Genomic DNA, 17558 nt, shown 5'->3' on the forward strand with positions numbered 1-17558 from the left:
AAATTCAGGAAAAACCATGACCAAGGTGAACTCACACACAAGACAAGTTCCCCACAGATCAAACAGCTCATTAGACAAATCATGGAGAAATCCAAAATCAGTCGCTTGGAAGAATGACAGTGAAGCATCTCCTTGGGCCGTGCGGTGTATGGGGCACAGGAGCTCTTCTGGGGGCCCAATCATGGGGGGCCAAGGAGGCAGTGGTCTGGACACACATCAGGCCCCTCTTCGTTCAACCTGAAAGGTAAGAATGCAGGTAAGATCGACACAAATTCCACCAGAAATCAGAAATTCCGAACTAGCCCCTCCCACTTTTGGGGATTTGGGCGTTCGACCCCTTCCGAAGGTCGTAGAAGCTCGAAAATGGTACCAATCGATGCGCAATACCCCACTTGCCAGAAACAAATGCCCTCTCCCACTCTCTACGACCTTCACAAAAAAAGTTATTCAAGAATATCTCCTCGGGTTTTCGGCCATTTGCTACTTCGACCCCTTCCGAAGGTCGGAGGAGCTCGGGGATGGCACCAATCGATCCGCAGGACCAGCATTAGTTCAATAGAAACCACTTTCCAAGTCTCTACGACCTTCAGAAAAAAAGTTATTCAAGAATATCTCCTTCTCCAATGTGCTTTCATCCCTAATCCTAACCCTAACCCTAACCCTAACCCTAACCCTAACCCTAACCCTTACCCTAACCCTTACCCTAACCCTAACCCTAACCCTAACCACTACAAGGGCCCTCGACAAACCCCGAGGGCACCTGTACCTGTACTACCGACTTCCAGACTAACCCCTCCAGACCCAAACACCTCCACCCCTCCCACAGTGAGGGGCAAGAAAGTAGTCTCCTGGGGACCCGAACCGGTCTCCCAGGAGACAGGAGCTATCTTAAAACTATACCCCAAACTCTCCCCTATCGTACCGGCAGTGACTAGACGGAACTCCCTTACAACACGACTACCTCTAAGCTCCAGTACCTCCGACACACCGACTACCATTACAAAACGGACACAGCAAATAGAAGCCCAAATCCATCAATTACCGGACACACACAACAATACCCTAGAACTCCAATCCATATCATTAAACACTCAGAATAACTCAAATGTCTCCACAATTAACCATGACACTATTTCCTCTTCCCCTTCTACACCCACAGGTGTTGCTGGTCCCCGGAATGGCGCAATGGAACAGCGAGGAGCCCCGGTAACCACAACGGGAGGGTCATCAAACATGATGAGCGGGCAATTAAAGGCTAACAATGCCATTGAAACCGTATCTGAGACCTCCCTACCACCACTCCTCCTCGGAAGTCCACCTCCCACCGGTGCCATTCGGGGACCCAGCACACCTTCACTCCCCGACGATAGTCCCGCAGGACCCTCCTCCACCTCCTCCCCATTCAGCTTACCACTATACATTGCCACACCAGGTAATTATCACCCTACATCACACATTGCACGACACACCCGGAAACTCCAGGACTGGTCTTTCAAAGGCCGCAGACCAGTCCTGGTGTTGGGGGATTCAAACATCAACAGAATCCCCCCCCACAAAAACCCAGACTTACAACTTGACAGCTACCCGGGGGCCAACATGTACCACTTTTTAAAGATCTGTGAGAAAACTGTCCCCAACCCCAACACAAAAATAGTGGTCCTCTCCATTGGGATCAATAATAAAGACCAGGACCCCAGGCAGACTTCCTGCAAACAGCTAAAATCCCTTTACAAACAAGCTCAACTTGCCTTCCCTAATGCCGACATCTACTTTCCTATCATAAACTTCTCAGACAATCTCAGCATTAAACAACAATACAATTTGAAATATATTAACAACACAATAGCCACCTACTTCCCGTTTTTAGCAGAGATCCCTCATGACACCTTTTTAACAGAAAAGGACAACATCCATTGGAAGCCGGCTACTGCCCAACTCATTTTCGATTATTGGTGTAAACAGTTAAATTTATAGTACCACCCAAACCCAAACCGGGCACAAACGCCACTTCAAACCCTGTGCCCCATACTGACTCTGTAGTCGACTTGGGGTGGAGCTCTACGGCAAATATACTCAACTTATCCACATTATTTACTCCAACCTTAGATCAGATCCGGTTATTGGAAAGGGGTCTTTCATTCATCCCACGCCCGTTGCAGTTTGACTGGGAGGAATTTCATAGGGACTTACACCAATATAACAGAAGGTTAAAAATCATCAGTCATTTCTATGATAAACCGGACCACATCCAGACACCCTTCATTCACAAGTCTAATTGGGAACCCACCACGGCTCAATCACACATAGCCACAATAAACCTGGTGCAAAAGAACAAACAGGCCCTGCGTTACTACCGGCCCCCAGGGGACGTTGTAGACAACCTCTCGGGGCCGGAACGCAGGGCCTTAGAAGAACTTATCCAAAATCCTAATATCATCATTAAACCGGCGGACAAAGGTTCAAAAATAGTCATCATGGATAGACAGCAATATTTACTGGAGGCAAACAGACAACTCTCAAACACCACACATTATAAACCCATTCTGTCAGACCTACAAGGTCAAACTCAACCACTTCTTCGTAGCATTATACAATCTTTATATGACAATAAAACCATTAACCACAAGCAAAAAATCTACCTGTTTGGCCCCGACCAACCCCGCCCCCGACAGTTCTATCTTTTACCCAAAATCCACAAGGAACCCCCATCATGGACCATTCCCTATGAGGTTCCTCCCGGCAGACCAATAGTCTCAGATTGTAATAGTACATCATATCATATTTCAGAATACATCGAACACTTCCTAGGACCCCTTTCCAATAAACATCCAAGCTACATCAAGGACACTTATCATTTTATAGATACTATCCGGCCCATGGTTGTTCCAAATCAGTCTCATTTATTTACAATAGACATAGACAGTTTGTACACAAATATCAATACACAAATCGGTATCAAGGCTATCATATCCACTTTCAATAACAACCCCGACAACAATAGACCGGACAATGCAATTATTCAACTTCTTACCATCTGCCTCAACAATAACGACTTTTCATTCAATAACAAACAATTCCTGCAAATCCACGGAACAGCCATGGGCCAACGATACGCCCCGTCATACGCTAATATTTACCTGAGCGAGTGGGAGCGAGAGGCATTAGCCAAGTGCACCCATAAACCCCTCACCTACCTCAGATTTTTAGATGACATTTTTGGAATATGGCAACACGACATTTCTTTATTTTCTGATTTCATTGACACATTGAATAGCCACCACCCGTCCATTAAGGTTAAGTACATCATAGATCCATTACAAGTTAATTTTTTAGATACAACTGTTTTTTTTGACCGGTCAAATAATTTGTCATACTCAAAACTACTTACCAAGGTTTACTTTAAAACAACAGACACACACGCCCTTCTTCATAAAACTAGCTACCATCCGAAACATACATTTAAAGGCATTATTAAATCACAAATCATCCGTTTTTATAGAATATCATCCCGTGTAATAGACCTGCATTCTTCCATTTCCATCCTGTTTTTTAGTCTCAGATCTAGGGGCTATTCTAAACGCTTCCTCCGCCAAATCAAGACCAGCACTTTGGCGTCTCTCGCTCCTACTCGTTCCATTCCCCGTATTGCTCCACCCCAGGTCCCGGTACCATTCATATCTACCTTCTCACACAAAATCAAAGGACTACATAACATCATCAAACAGAACTTCATCCATACTCAAACCCTACAGCCGGCTTTCAAAAATCACATCACCATATCAGCGTACAGGAAAAACAAAAACCTCCACAGTTTACTAATACGTTCTAAATATTCAGATAACAAACCACCAACACAAACCCAATACCACACACACTATAAGAACAGAAAATTTATCTCAAACCTTCACAGCAATACAGCATTTCCCACATTAGGCACATTTACACTCCACACCACCAACGTCATTTACATCATTACATGCACCACCTGCAAAAAACATTATATCGGCGAAACAAAACATTCCATACTCACCCGACTAAAACAACACATATATAACATTGGGGAAGGCAAGTTGACCACCCCCCTCATTAACCACTTTCAGCTCCACTCCGTCAATAACCTCATAATTTCCGGTCTGGAATCTGAAGACCATTGGACCATTGGGCAGAGAAAGAGGGCCGAAAAATTATGGATTTTTAAGTTAGGCACAATCACGCCAGCAGGCCTCAACGATAACTAATCATACTCATAGGACACCCACCCGACAATCCGTTCAAATTTCTCGCTCATGTAGTCTTCCTTCTCAGCTCCCCCGTTCGTTTTCCCCCCCCCCTTTTTGGTTTTTCTCCCCTCTATGGCTACCCATGCTGCCTGGGTCCACTCAGGCCCCCCAAGGCACCACTTTAACACACATGCCTCGGGGGGAATCGATCAAGGGTTCTTTGGACCAGGGGCGTCATCTCTGCCACTACGCTACTATTCATTTTACATTTTTGGTTTCATAAATCCCCATTTTCTATTCTATTCACTAATATATGATATTACAGTATTAAATAAAATCACTTTCATAGTTAAAATTAATCCCTAACCGCGTCCACCTAGTCTTTTATTTTACTTTTATTTATTTGTCCTTCCATAAATTATTCAGACAGAATGACGCCCATTATTACTCCAACCCAGGCAGCAACTTTATTTACCCTTTCTCTGTCCCGTGGTCCTTGCAGACGTGCTCTGCCTGGGGATCATACCCTGGTCCCCCGTTAGAGGGAGCGGAGCTCTTCCAACCTTGTCACCACTACTCAACAGATCAATAGGCCAGTGCAAACAAATCATAATCATGAACCCTGAATCCAAACCCAAACCCAACCCTAACCCTAACCCTAACCCTAACCCTAACCCTAACCCTAACCCTAACCCTAACCCTAACCACACCACCCCTTGCCTAAACCTAACCCCGCCCACTTTTCAGATTCGCTCGTTCGACCCCTTCCCAAGGTCCTAGAAGCTCGGCGATGGTACCAATCGATCCGCAGTACCCCATTTAGTAGAGACAGACCCCCTTTCCAAGTCTCTACGACCTTCACAGCAAAAGTTATTCTAGAATATCTCCTCAGCAGGCTATGCTAATGAGGCTGCCTAATTACAATCCCCTTTCTCTCAAATATCTCGGCATAGAAGACACCAAAACTCAAAATTACAGGATATTCACCATCCCAACAGAGAATTCTCCTCAGAAATGTCATTTTATCACATCAAATTCAAAACCCTAAATTCAGGAAAAACCATGACCAAGGTGAACTCACACACAAGACAAGTTCCCCACAGATCAAACAGCTCATTAGACAAATCATGGAGAAATCCAAAATCAGTCGCTTGGAAGAATGACAGTGAAGCATCTCCTTGGGCCGTGCGGTGTATGGGGCACAGGAGCTCTTCTGGGGGCCCAATCATGGGGGGCCAAGGAGGCAGTGGTCTGGACACACATCAGGCCCCTCTTCGTTCAACCTGAAAGGTAAGAATGCAGGTAAGATCGACACAAATTCCACCAGAAATCAGAAATTCCGAACTAGCCCCTCCCACTTTTGGGGATTTGGGCGTTCGACCCCTTCCGAAGGTCGTAGAAGCTCGAAAATGGTACCAATCGATGCGCAATACCCCACTTGCCAGAAACAAATGCCCTCTCCCACTCTCTACGACCTTCACAAAAAAAGTTATTCAAGAATATCTCCTCGGGTTTTCGGCCATTTGCTACTTCGACCCCTTCCGAAGGTCGGAGGAGCTCGGGGATGGCACCAATCGATCCGCAGGACCCACATTAGTTCAATAGAAACCACTTTCCAAGTCTCTACGACCTTCAGAAAAAAAGTTATTCAAGAATATCTCCTTCTCCAATGTGCTTTCATCCCTAATCCTTACCTTAACCCTAGCTGTTTTAGCGACTTTCTTATTCAGAGGTTCTGGACTTCGATTCTATGCCTAGTCAGGTTCCTTAGACCCTTACCCTAACCACACCACCCCTTGCCTAAACCTAACCCCGCCCACTTTTCAGATTCGCTCGTTCGACCCCTTCCCAAGGTCCTAGAAGCTCGGCGATGGTACCAATCGATCCGCAGTACCCCATTTAGTAGAGACAGACCCCCTTTCCAAGTCTCTACGACCTTCACAGCAAAAGTTATTCTAGAATATCTCCTCAGCAGGCTATGCTAATGAGGCTGCCTAATTACAATCCCCTTTCTCTCAAATATCTCGGCATAGAAGACACCAAAACTCAAAATTACAGGATATTCACCATCCCAACAGAGAATTCTCCTCAGAAATGTCATTTTATCACATCAAATTCAAAACCCTAAATTCAGGAAAAACCATGACCAAGGTGAACTCACACACAAGACAAGTTCCCCACAGATCAAACAGCTCATTAGACAAATCATGGAGAAATCCAAAATCAGTCGCTTGGAAGAATGACAGTGAAGCATCTCCTTGGGCCGTGCGGTGTATGGGGCACAGGAGCTCTTCTGGGGGCCCAATCATGGGGGGCCAAGGAGGCAGTGGTCTGGACACACATCAGGCCCCTCTTCGTTCAACCTGAAAGGTAAGAATGCAGGTAAGATCGACACAAATTCCACCAGAAATCAGAAATTCCGAACTAGCCCCTCCCACTTTTGGGGATTTGGGCGTTCGACCCCTTCCGAAGGTCGTAGAAGCTCGAAAATGGTACCAATCGATGCGCAATACCCCACTTGCCAGAAACAAATGCCCTCTCCCACTCTCTACGACCTTCACAAAAAAAGTTATTCAAGAATATCTCCTCGGGTTTTCGGCCATTTGCTACTTCGACCCCTTCCGAAGGTCGGAGGAGCTCGGGGATGGCACCAATCGATCCGCAGGACCCACATTAGTTCAATAGAAACCACTTTCCAAGTCTCTACGACCTTCAGAAAAAAAGTTATTCAAGAATATCTCCTTCTCCAATGTGCTTTCATCCCTAATCCTTACCTTAACCCTAGCTGTTTTAGCGACTTTCTTATTCAGAGGTTCTGGACTTCGATTCTATGCCTAGTCAGGTTCCTTAGACCCTTACCCTAACCACACCACCCCTTGCCTAAACCTAACCCCGCCCACTTTTCAGATTCGCTCGTTCGACCCCTTCCCAAGGTCCTAGAAGCTCGGCGATGGTACCAATCGATCCGCAGTACCCCATTTAGTAGAGACAGACCCCCTTTCCAAGTCTCTACGACCTTCACAGCAAAAGTTATTCTAGAATATCTCCTCAGCAGGCTATGCTAATGAGGCTGCCTAATTACAATCCCCTTTCTCTCAAATATCTCGGCATAGAAGACACCAAAACTCAAAATTACAGGATATTCACCATCCCAACAGAGAATTCTCCTCAGAAATGTCATTTTATCACATCAAATTCAAAACCCTAAATTCAGGAAAAACCATGACCAAGGTGAACTCACACACAAGACAAGTTCCCCACAGATCAAACAGCTCATTAGACAAATCATGGAGAAATCCAAAATCAGTCGCTTGGAAGAATGACAGTGAAGCATCTCCTTGGGCCGTGCGGTGTATGGGGCACAGGAGCTCTTCTGGGGGCCCAATCATGGGGGGCCAAGGAGGCAGTGGTCTGGACACACATCAGGCCCCTCTTCGTTCAACCTGAAAGGTAAGAATGCAGGTAAGATCGACACAAATTCCACCAGAAATCAGAAATTCCGAACTAGCCCCTCCCACTTTTGGGGATTTGGGCGTTCGACCCCTTCCGAAGGTCGTAGAAGCTCGAAAATGGTACCAATCGATGCGCAATACCCCACTTGCCAGAAACAAATGCCCTCTCCCACTCTCTACGACCTTCACAAAAAAAGTTATTCAAGAATATCTCCTCGGGTTTTCGGCCATTTGCTACTTCGACCCCTTCCGAAGGTCGGAGGAGCTCGGGGATGGCACCAATCGATCCGCAGGACCCACATTAGTTCAATAGAAACCACTTTCCAAGTCTCTACGACCTTCAGAAAAAAAGTTATTCAAGAATATCTCCTTCTCCAATGTGCTTTCATCCCTAATCCTTACCTTAACCCTAGCTGTTTTAGCGACTTTCTTATTCAGAGGTTCTGGACTTCGATTCTATGCCTAGTCAGGTTCCTTAGACCCTTACCCTAACCACACCACCCCTTGCCTAAACCTAACCCCGCCCACTTTTCAGATTCGCTCGTTCGACCCCTTCCCAAGGTCCTAGAAGCTCGGCGATGGTACCAATCGATCCGCAGTACCCCATTTAGTAGAGACAGACCCCCTTTCCAAGTCTCTACGACCTTCACAGCAAAAGTTATTCTAGAATATCTCCTCAGCAGGCTATGCTAATGAGGCTGCCTAATTACAATCCCCTTTCTCTCAAATATCTCGGCATAGAAGACACCAAAACTCAAAATTACAGGATATTCACCATCCCAACAGAGAATTCTCCTCAGAAATGTCATTTTATCACATCAAATTCAAAACCCTAAATTCAGGAAAAACCATGACCAAGGTGAACTCACACACAAGACAAGTTCCCCACAGATCAAACAGCTCATTAGACAAATCATGGAGAAATCCAAAATCAGTCGCTTGGAAGAATGACAGTGAAGCATCTCCTTGGGCCGTGCGGTGTATGGGGCACAGGAGCTCTTCTGGGGGCCCAATCATGGGGGGCCAAGGAGGCAGTGGTCTGGACACACATCAGGCCCCTCTTCGTTCAACCTGAAAGGTAAGAATGCAGGTAAGATCGACACAAATTCCACCAGAAATCAGAAATTCCGAACTAGCCCCTCCCACTTTTGGGGATTTGGGCGTTCGACCCCTTCCGAAGGTCGTAGAAGCTCGAAAATGGTACCAATCGATGCGCAATACCCCACTTGCCAGAAACAAATGCCCTCTCCCACTCTCTACGACCTTCACAAAAAAAGTTATTCAAGAATATCTCCTCGGGTTTTCGGCCATTTGCTACTTCGACCCCTTCCGAAGGTCGGAGGAGCTCGGGGATGGCACCAATCGATCCGCAGGACCCACATTAGTTCAATAGAAACCACTTTCCAAGTCTCTACGACCTTCAGAAAAAAAGTTATTCAAGAATATCTCCTTCTCCAATGTGCTTTCATCCCTAATCCTTACCTTAACCCTAGCTGTTTTAGCGACTTTCTTATTCAGAGGTTCTGGACTTCGATTCTATGCCTAGTCAGGTTCCTTAGACCCTTACCCTAACCACACCACCCCTTGCCTAAACCTAACCCCGCCCACTTTTCAGATTCGCTCGTTCGACCCCTTCCCAAGGTCCTAGAAGCTCGGCGATGGTACCAATCGATCCGCAGTACCCCATTTAGTAGAGACAGACCCCCTTTCCAAGTCTCTACGACCTTCACAGCAAAAGTTATTCTAGAATATCTCCTCAGCAGGCTATGCTAATGAGGCTGCCTAATTACAATCCCCTTTCTCTCAAATATCTCGGCATAGAAGACACCAAAACTCAAAATTACAGGATATTCACCATCCCAACAGAGAATTCTCCTCAGAAATGTCATTTTATCACATCAAATTCAAAACCCTAAATTCAGGAAAAACCATGACCAAGGTGAACTCACACACAAGACAAGTTCCCCACAGATCAAACAGCTCATTAGACAAATCATGGAGAAATCCAAAATCAGTCGCTTGGAAGAATGACAGTGAAGCATCTCCTTGGGCCGTGCGGTGTATGGGGCACAGGAGCTCTTCTGGGGGCCCAATCATGGGGGGCCAAGGAGGCAGTGGTCTGGACACACATCAGGCCCCTCTTCGTTCAACCTGAAAGGTAAGAATGCAGGTAAGATCGACACAAATTCCACCAGAAATCAGAAATTCCGAACTAGCCCCTCCCACTTTTGGGGATTTGGGCGTTCGACCCCTTCCGAAGGTCGTAGAAGCTCGAAAATGGTACCAATCGATGCGCAATACCCCACTTGCCAGAAACAAATGCCCTCTCCCACTCTCTACGACCTTCACAAAAAAAGTTATTCAAGAATATCTCCTCGGGTTTTCGGCCATTTGCTACTTCGACCCCTTCCGAAGGTCGGAGGAGCTCGGGGATGGCACCAATCGATCCGCAGGACCCACATTAGTTCAATAGAAACCACTTTCCAAGTCTCTACGACCTTCAGAAAAAAAGTTATTCAAGAATATCTCCTTCTCCAATGTGCTTTCATCCCTAATCCTTACCTTAACCCTAGCTGTTTTAGCGACTTTCTTATTCAGAGGTTCTGGACTTCGATTCTATGCCTAGTCAGGTTCCTTAGACCCTTACCCTAACCACACCACCCCTTGCCTAAACCTAACCCCGCCCACTTTTCAGATTCGCTCGTTCGACCCCTTCCCAAGGTCCTAGAAGCTCGGCGATGGTACCAATCGATCCGCAGTACCCCATTTAGTAGAGACAGACCCCCTTTCCAAGTCTCTACGACCTTCACAGCAAAAGTTATTCTAGAATATCTCCTCAGCAGGCTATGCTAATGAGGCTGCCTAATTACAATCCCCTTTCTCTCAAATATCTCGGCATAGAAGACACCAAAACTCAAAATTACAGGATATTCACCATCCCAACAGAGAATTCTCCTCAGAAATGTCATTTTATCACATCAAATTCAAAACCCTAAATTCAGGAAAAACCATGACCAAGGTGAACTCACACACAAGACAAGTTCCCCACAGATCAAACAGCTCATTAGACAAATCATGGAGAAATCCAAAATCAGTCGCTTGGAAGAATGACAGTGAAGCATCTCCTTGGGCCGTGCGGTGTATGGGGCACAGGAGCTCTTCTGGGGGCCCAATCATGGGGGGCCAAGGAGGCAGTGGTCTGGACACACATCAGGCCCCTCTTCGTTCAACCTGAAAGGTAAGAATGCAGGTAAGATCGACACAAATTCCACCAGAAATCAGAAATTCCGAACTAGCCCCTCCCACTTTTGGGGATTTGGGCGTTCGACCCCTTCCGAAGGTCGTAGAAGCTCGAAAATGGTACCAATCGATGCGCAATACCCCACTTGCCAGAAACAAATGCCCTCTCCCACTCTCTACGACCTTCACAAAAAAAGTTATTCAAGAATATCTCCTCGGGTTTTCGGCCATTTGCTACTTCGACCCCTTCCGAAGGTCGGAGGAGCTCGGGGATGGCACCAATCGATCCGCAGGACCCACATTAGTTCAATAGAAACCACTTTCCAAGTCTCTACGACCTTCAGAAAAAAAGTTATTCAAGAATATCTCCTTCTCCAATGTGCTTTCATCCCTAATCCTAACCCTAACCCTAACCCTAACCCTAACCCTAACCCTAACCCTAATTACAATCCCGTTTCTCTCAAATATCTCGGCATAGAAGACACCAAAACTCAAAATTACAGGATATTCACCATCCCAAGAGAGAATTCTCCTCAGAAATGTCATTTTATCACATCAAATTCAAAACCCTAAATTCAGGAAAAACCATGACCAAGGTGAACTCACACACAAGACAAGTGCCCCACAGATCAAACAGCTCATTAGACAAATCTTGGAGAAATCCAAAATCAGTCGCTTGGAAGAATGACAGTGAAGCATCTCCTTGGGCCGTGCGGTGTATGGGGCACAGGAGCTCTTCTGGGGGCCCAATCATCTCTTATGGGGGCCCAATCATGGGGGGCCAAGGAGCCAGTGGTCTGGACACACATCAGGCCCCTCTTCATTCAGCCTGAAAGGTAAGAATGCAGGTAAGATCCACAGAAATTCCACCAGAAATCAGAAATTCCGAACTAGCCCCGCCCACTTTCTGGGATTTGGGCGTTCGACCCCTTCCGAAGGTCGTAGAAGCTCGAAAATGGTACCAATCGATGCGCAATACCCCACTTGCCAGAAACAAATGCCCTCTCCCACTCTCTACGACCTTCACAAAAAAAGTTATTCAAGAATATCTCCTCGGCTTTTCGGCCATTTGCTACTTCGACCCCTTCCGAAGGTCGGAGGAGCTCGGGGATGGCACCAATCGATCCGCAGGACCCACATTAGTTCAATAGAAACCACTTTCCAAGTCTCTACGACCTTCAGAAAAAAAGTTATTCAAGAATATCTCCTTCTCCAATGTGCTTTCATCCCTAATCCTTACCTTAACCCTAGCTGTTTTAGCGACTTTCTTATTCAGAGGTTCTGGACTTCGATTCTATGCCTAGTCAGGTTCCTTAGACCCTTACCCTAACCACACCACCCCTTGCCTAAACCTAACCCCGCCCACTTTTCAGATTCGCTCGTTCGACCCCTTCCCAAGGTCCTAGAAGCTCGGGGATGGTACCAATCGATCCGCAGTACCCCGTTTGGTAGAGACAGACGCCCTTTCCAAGTCTCTACGACCTTCACAACAAAAGTTATTCAAGAATATCTCCTCAGCAGGCTATGCTAATGAGGCTGCCTAATTACAATCCCGTTTCTCTCAAATATCTCGGCATAGAAGACACCAAAACTCAAAATTACAGGATATTCACCATCCCAAGAGAGAATTCTCCTCAGAAATGTCATTTTATCACATCAAATTCAAAACCCTAAATTCAGGAAAAACCATGACCAAGGTGAACTCACACACAAGACAAGTGCCCCACAGATCAAACAGCTCATTAGACAAATCTTGGAGAAATCCAAAATCAGTCGCTTGGAAGAATGACAGTGAAGCATCTCCTTGGGCCGTGCGGTGTATGGGGCACAGGAGCTCTTCTGGGGGCCCAATCATCTCTTATGGGGGCCCAATCATGGGGGGCCAAGGAGCCAGTGGTCTGGACACACATCAGGCCCCTCTTCATTCAGCCTGAAAGGTAAGAATGCAGGTAAGATCCACAGAAATTCCACCAGAAATCAGAAATTCCGAACTAGCCCCGCCCACTTTCTGGGATTTGGGCGTTCGACCCCTTCCGAAGGTCGTAGAAGCTCGAAAATGGTACCAATCGATGCGCAATACCCCACTTGCCAGAAACAAATGCCCTCTCCCACTCTCTACGACCTTCACAAAAAAAGTTATTCAAGAATATCTCCTCGGCTTTTCGGCCATTTGCTACTTCGACCCCTTCCGAAGGTCGGAGGAGCTCGGGGATGGCACCAATCGATCCGCAGGACCCACATTAGTTCAATAGAAACCACTTTCCAAGTCTCTACGACCTTCAGAAAAAAAGTTATTCAAGAATATCTCCTTCTCCAATGTGCTTTCATCCCTAATCCTAACCCTAACCCTAACCCTAACCCTAACCCTAACCCTAACCTAACCTTTTGTCCCTAAACCTAAACCTAACCCTAACCCTACATCTAACCAATTTATGCCTATTCATGACCTTAATCCTAAACCTAACCGTTCAATCCCTACGCCTAAACTTAACCATTTGTCCCTAACCCTAAACCTAACCCTAAATCTAACCACTTTATGCCTATACATGACCTTAATCCTAAACCTAACCATTCAATCCCTACGCCTAAACCTAACCATTTGTCCCTAACCCTAAAACCTAACCCTAAATCGAACCACTTTAGCCTATACGTGACCTTAATTCTAAACCTAACCGTTCAATCCTACGCCTAAAAACCCTAACCACTTAAACTAACCGTTACACCCTAAACCATCAAACTCTAGACCTAAAAAAATTATCTTAAAAAAAACATTAGTTAGAAACTCTAACCCGAAATCAGTTGATCCCTAAAAACGACAAACCAGAATTCTAAAATACCTTACACTTAGATTACTATAAACTTAGTGGGACACACCCTGGGGTTTGATCAACCCCGGCGGGGCCTTCCTTGGGAGAGGGTGTCTGGTGGTAATGGCCGAAACACCCAATGACCCTGAGGTACACTACTGATGATGTGTCACCTTATATAGGACTAGGCAAACAAAATAGTTTTTAAAAAATAATAGTCTAAATCACTGGTCAAAAACAAACAATTTTAAATAAAACCTTTTAATACAAAATAAATAATAATCCTCAACTTCAATACAGGATAAGACTAAATAGAAAACTAAGGCATGCCAAATGAACACTAAAATCTGTTTTAATAAGACAATAATAAATAAAACCATTATAAAAGCAAAAAAATCCAAATAAACCGATACAATAGAAAAGTATACAGAAAAATAAAGTTACTCAATATCGAAAACAGAAACAATCTTTTACTTTGATGTTTTACAGCTTTGATAAAACAACATCAAACAAAACAAATTCGACAAGAAAGAGATATGTGAGACTGGAGAGTATTGATGGCGCGCGTCGGCCCGTGCATTGCCTTTGGCTCCCTAGACCAAACTGCCCAGTCGACGGACGAAGCAGGGGGAGTCATCGAGATAGATTTTCTAAACCTAACCACACCACCCCTTGCCTAAACCTAACCCCGCCCACTTTTCAGATTCGCTCGTTCGACCCCTTCCCAAGGTCCTAGAAGCTCGGGGATGGTACCAATCGATCCGCAGTACCCCGTTTGGTAGAGACAGACGCCCTTTCCAAGTCTCTACGACCTTCACAACAAAAGTTATTCAAGAATATCTCCTCAGCAGGCTATGCTAATGAGGCTGCCTAATTACAATCCCGTTTCTCTCAAATATCTCGGCATAGAAGACACCAAAACTCAAAATTACAGGATATTCACCATCCCAAGAGAGAATTCTCCTCAGAAATGTCATTTTATCACATCAAATTCAAAACCCTAAATTCAGGAAAAACCATGACCAAGGTGAACTCACACACAAGACAAGTGCCCCACAGATCAAACAGCTCATTAGACAAATCTTGGAGAAATCCAAAATCAGTCGCTTGGAAGAATGACAGTGAAGCATCTCCTTGGGCCGTGCGGTGTATGGGGCACAGGAGCTCTTCTGGGGGCCCAATCATCTCTTATGGGGGCCCAATCATGGGGGGCCAAGGAGCCAGTGGTCTGGACACACATCAGGCCCCTCTTCATTCAGCCTGAAAGGTAAGAATGCAGGTAAGATCCACAGAAATTCCACCAGAAATCAGAAATTCCGAACTAGCCCCGCCCACTTTCTGGGATTTGGGCGTTCGACCCCTTCCGAAGGTCGTAGAAGCTCGAAAATGGTACCAATCGATGCGCAATACCCCACTTGCCAGAAACAAATGCCCTCTCCCACTCTCTACGACCTTCACAAAAAAAGTTATTCAAGAATATCTCCTCGGCTTTTCGGCCATTTGCTACTTCGACCCCTTCCGAAGGTCGGAGGAGCTCGGGGATGGCACCAATCGATCCGCAGGACCCACATTAGTTCAATAGAAACCACTTTCCAAGTCTCTACGACCTTCAGAAAAAAAGTTATTCAAGAATATCTCCTTCTCCAATGTGCTTTCATCCCTAATCCCTTACCTTAACCCTAGCTGTTTTAGCGACTTTCTTATTCAGAGGTTCTGGACTTCGATTCTATGCCTAGTCAGGTTCCTTAGACCCTTACCCTAACCACACCACCCCTTGCCTAAACCTAACCCCGCCCACTTTTCAGATTCGCTCGTTCGACCCCTTCCCAAGGTCCTAGAAGCTCGGGGATGGTACCAATCGATCCGCAGTACCCCGTTTGGTAGAGACAGACGCCCTTTCCAAGTCTCTACGACCTTCACAACAAAAGTTATTCAAGAATATCTCCTCAGCAGGCTATGCTAATGAGGCTGCCTAATTACAATCCCGTTTCTCTCAAATATCTCGGCATAGAAGACACCAAAACTCAAAATTACAGGATATTCACCATCCCAAGAGAGAATTCTCCTCAGAAATGTCATTTTATCACATCAAATTCAAAACCCTAAATTCAGGAAAAACCATGACCAAGGTGAACTCACACACAAGACAAGTGCCCCACAGATCAAACAGCTCATTAGACAAATCTTGGAGAAATCCAAAATCAGTCGCTTGGAAGAATGACAGTGAAGCATCTCCTTGGGCCGTGCGGTGTATGGGGCACAGGAGCTCTTCTGGGGGCCCAATCATCTCTTATGGGGGCCCAATCATGGGGGGCCAAGGAGCCAGTGGTCTGGACACACATCAGGCCCCTCTTCATTCAGCCTGAAAGGTAAGAATGCAGGTAAGATCCACAGAAATTCCACCAGAAATCAGAAATTCCGAACTAGCCCCGCCCACTTTCTGGGATTTGGGCGTTCGACCCCTTCCGAAGGTCGTAGAAGCTCGAAAATGGTACCAATCGATGCGCAATACCCCACTTGCCAGAAACAAATGCCCTCTCCCACTCTCTACGACCTTCACAAAAAAAGTTATTCAAGAATATCTCCTCGGGTTTTCGGCCATTTGCTACTTCGACCCCTTCCGAAGGTCGGAGGAGCTCGGGGATGGCACCAATCGATCCGCAGGACCCACATTAGTTCAATAGAAACCACTTTCCAAGTCTCTACGACCTTCAGAAAAAAAGTTATTCAAGAATATCTCCTTCTCCAATGTGCTTTCATCCCTAATCCTAACCCTAACCCTAACCCTAACCCTAACCCTAACCCTAACAAAAAAAGTTATTCAAGAATATCTCCTCGGGTTTTCGGCCATTTGCTACTTCGACCCCTTCCGAAGGTCGGAGGAGCTCGGGGATGGCACCAATCGATCCGCAGGACCAGCATTAGTTCAATAGAAACCACTTTCCAAGTCTCTACGACCTTCAGAAAAAAAGTTATTCAAGAATATCTCCTTCTCCAATGTGCTTTCATCCCTAATCCTAACCCTAACCCTAACCCTAACCCTAACCCTAACCCTAACCCACCAATCGATCCGCAGGACCCACATTAGTTCAATAGAAACCACTTTCCAAGTCTCTACGACCTTCAGAAAAAAAGTTATTCAAGAATATCTCCTTCTCCAATGTGCTTTCATCCCTAATCCTAACCCTAACCCTAACCCTAACCCTAACCCTAACCCTAAAAAAGTTATTCAAGAATATCTCCTTCTCCAATGTGCTTTCATCCCTAACCCTAACCCTAACCCTAACCCTAACCCTAACCCTAACCCTAACCACACCACCCCTTGCCTAAACCTAACCCCGCCCACTTTTCAGATTCGCTCGTTCGACCCCTTCCCAAGGTCCTAGAAGCTCGGCGATGGTACCAATCGATCCGCAGTACCCCATTTAGTAGAGACAGACGCCCTCTCCAAGTCTCTACGACCTTCACAGCAAAAGTTATTCTAGAATATCTCCTCAGCAGGCTATGCTAATGAGGCTGCCTAATTACAATCCCGTTTCTCTCAAATATCTCGGCATAGAAGACACCAAAACTCAAAATTACAGGATATTCACCATCCCAACAGAGAATTCTCCTCAGAAATGTCATTTTATCACATCAAATTCAAAACCCTAAATTCAGGAAAAACCATGACCAAGGTGAACTCACACACAAGACAAGTTCCCCACAGATCAAACAGCTCATTAGACAAATCATGGAGAAATCCAAAATCAGTCGCTTGGAAGAATGACAGTGAAGCATCTCCTTGGGCCGTGCGGTGTATGGGGCACAGGAGCTCTTCTGGGGGCCCAATCATGGGG

The sequence above is a fragment of the Pleuronectes platessa genome, chromosome 6, assembly GCF_947347685.1.
Source record: "Pleuronectes platessa chromosome 6, fPlePla1.1, whole genome shotgun sequence".
In the NCBI taxonomy this organism is placed as follows: Eukaryota; Metazoa; Chordata; class Actinopteri; order Pleuronectiformes; family Pleuronectidae; genus Pleuronectes; species Pleuronectes platessa.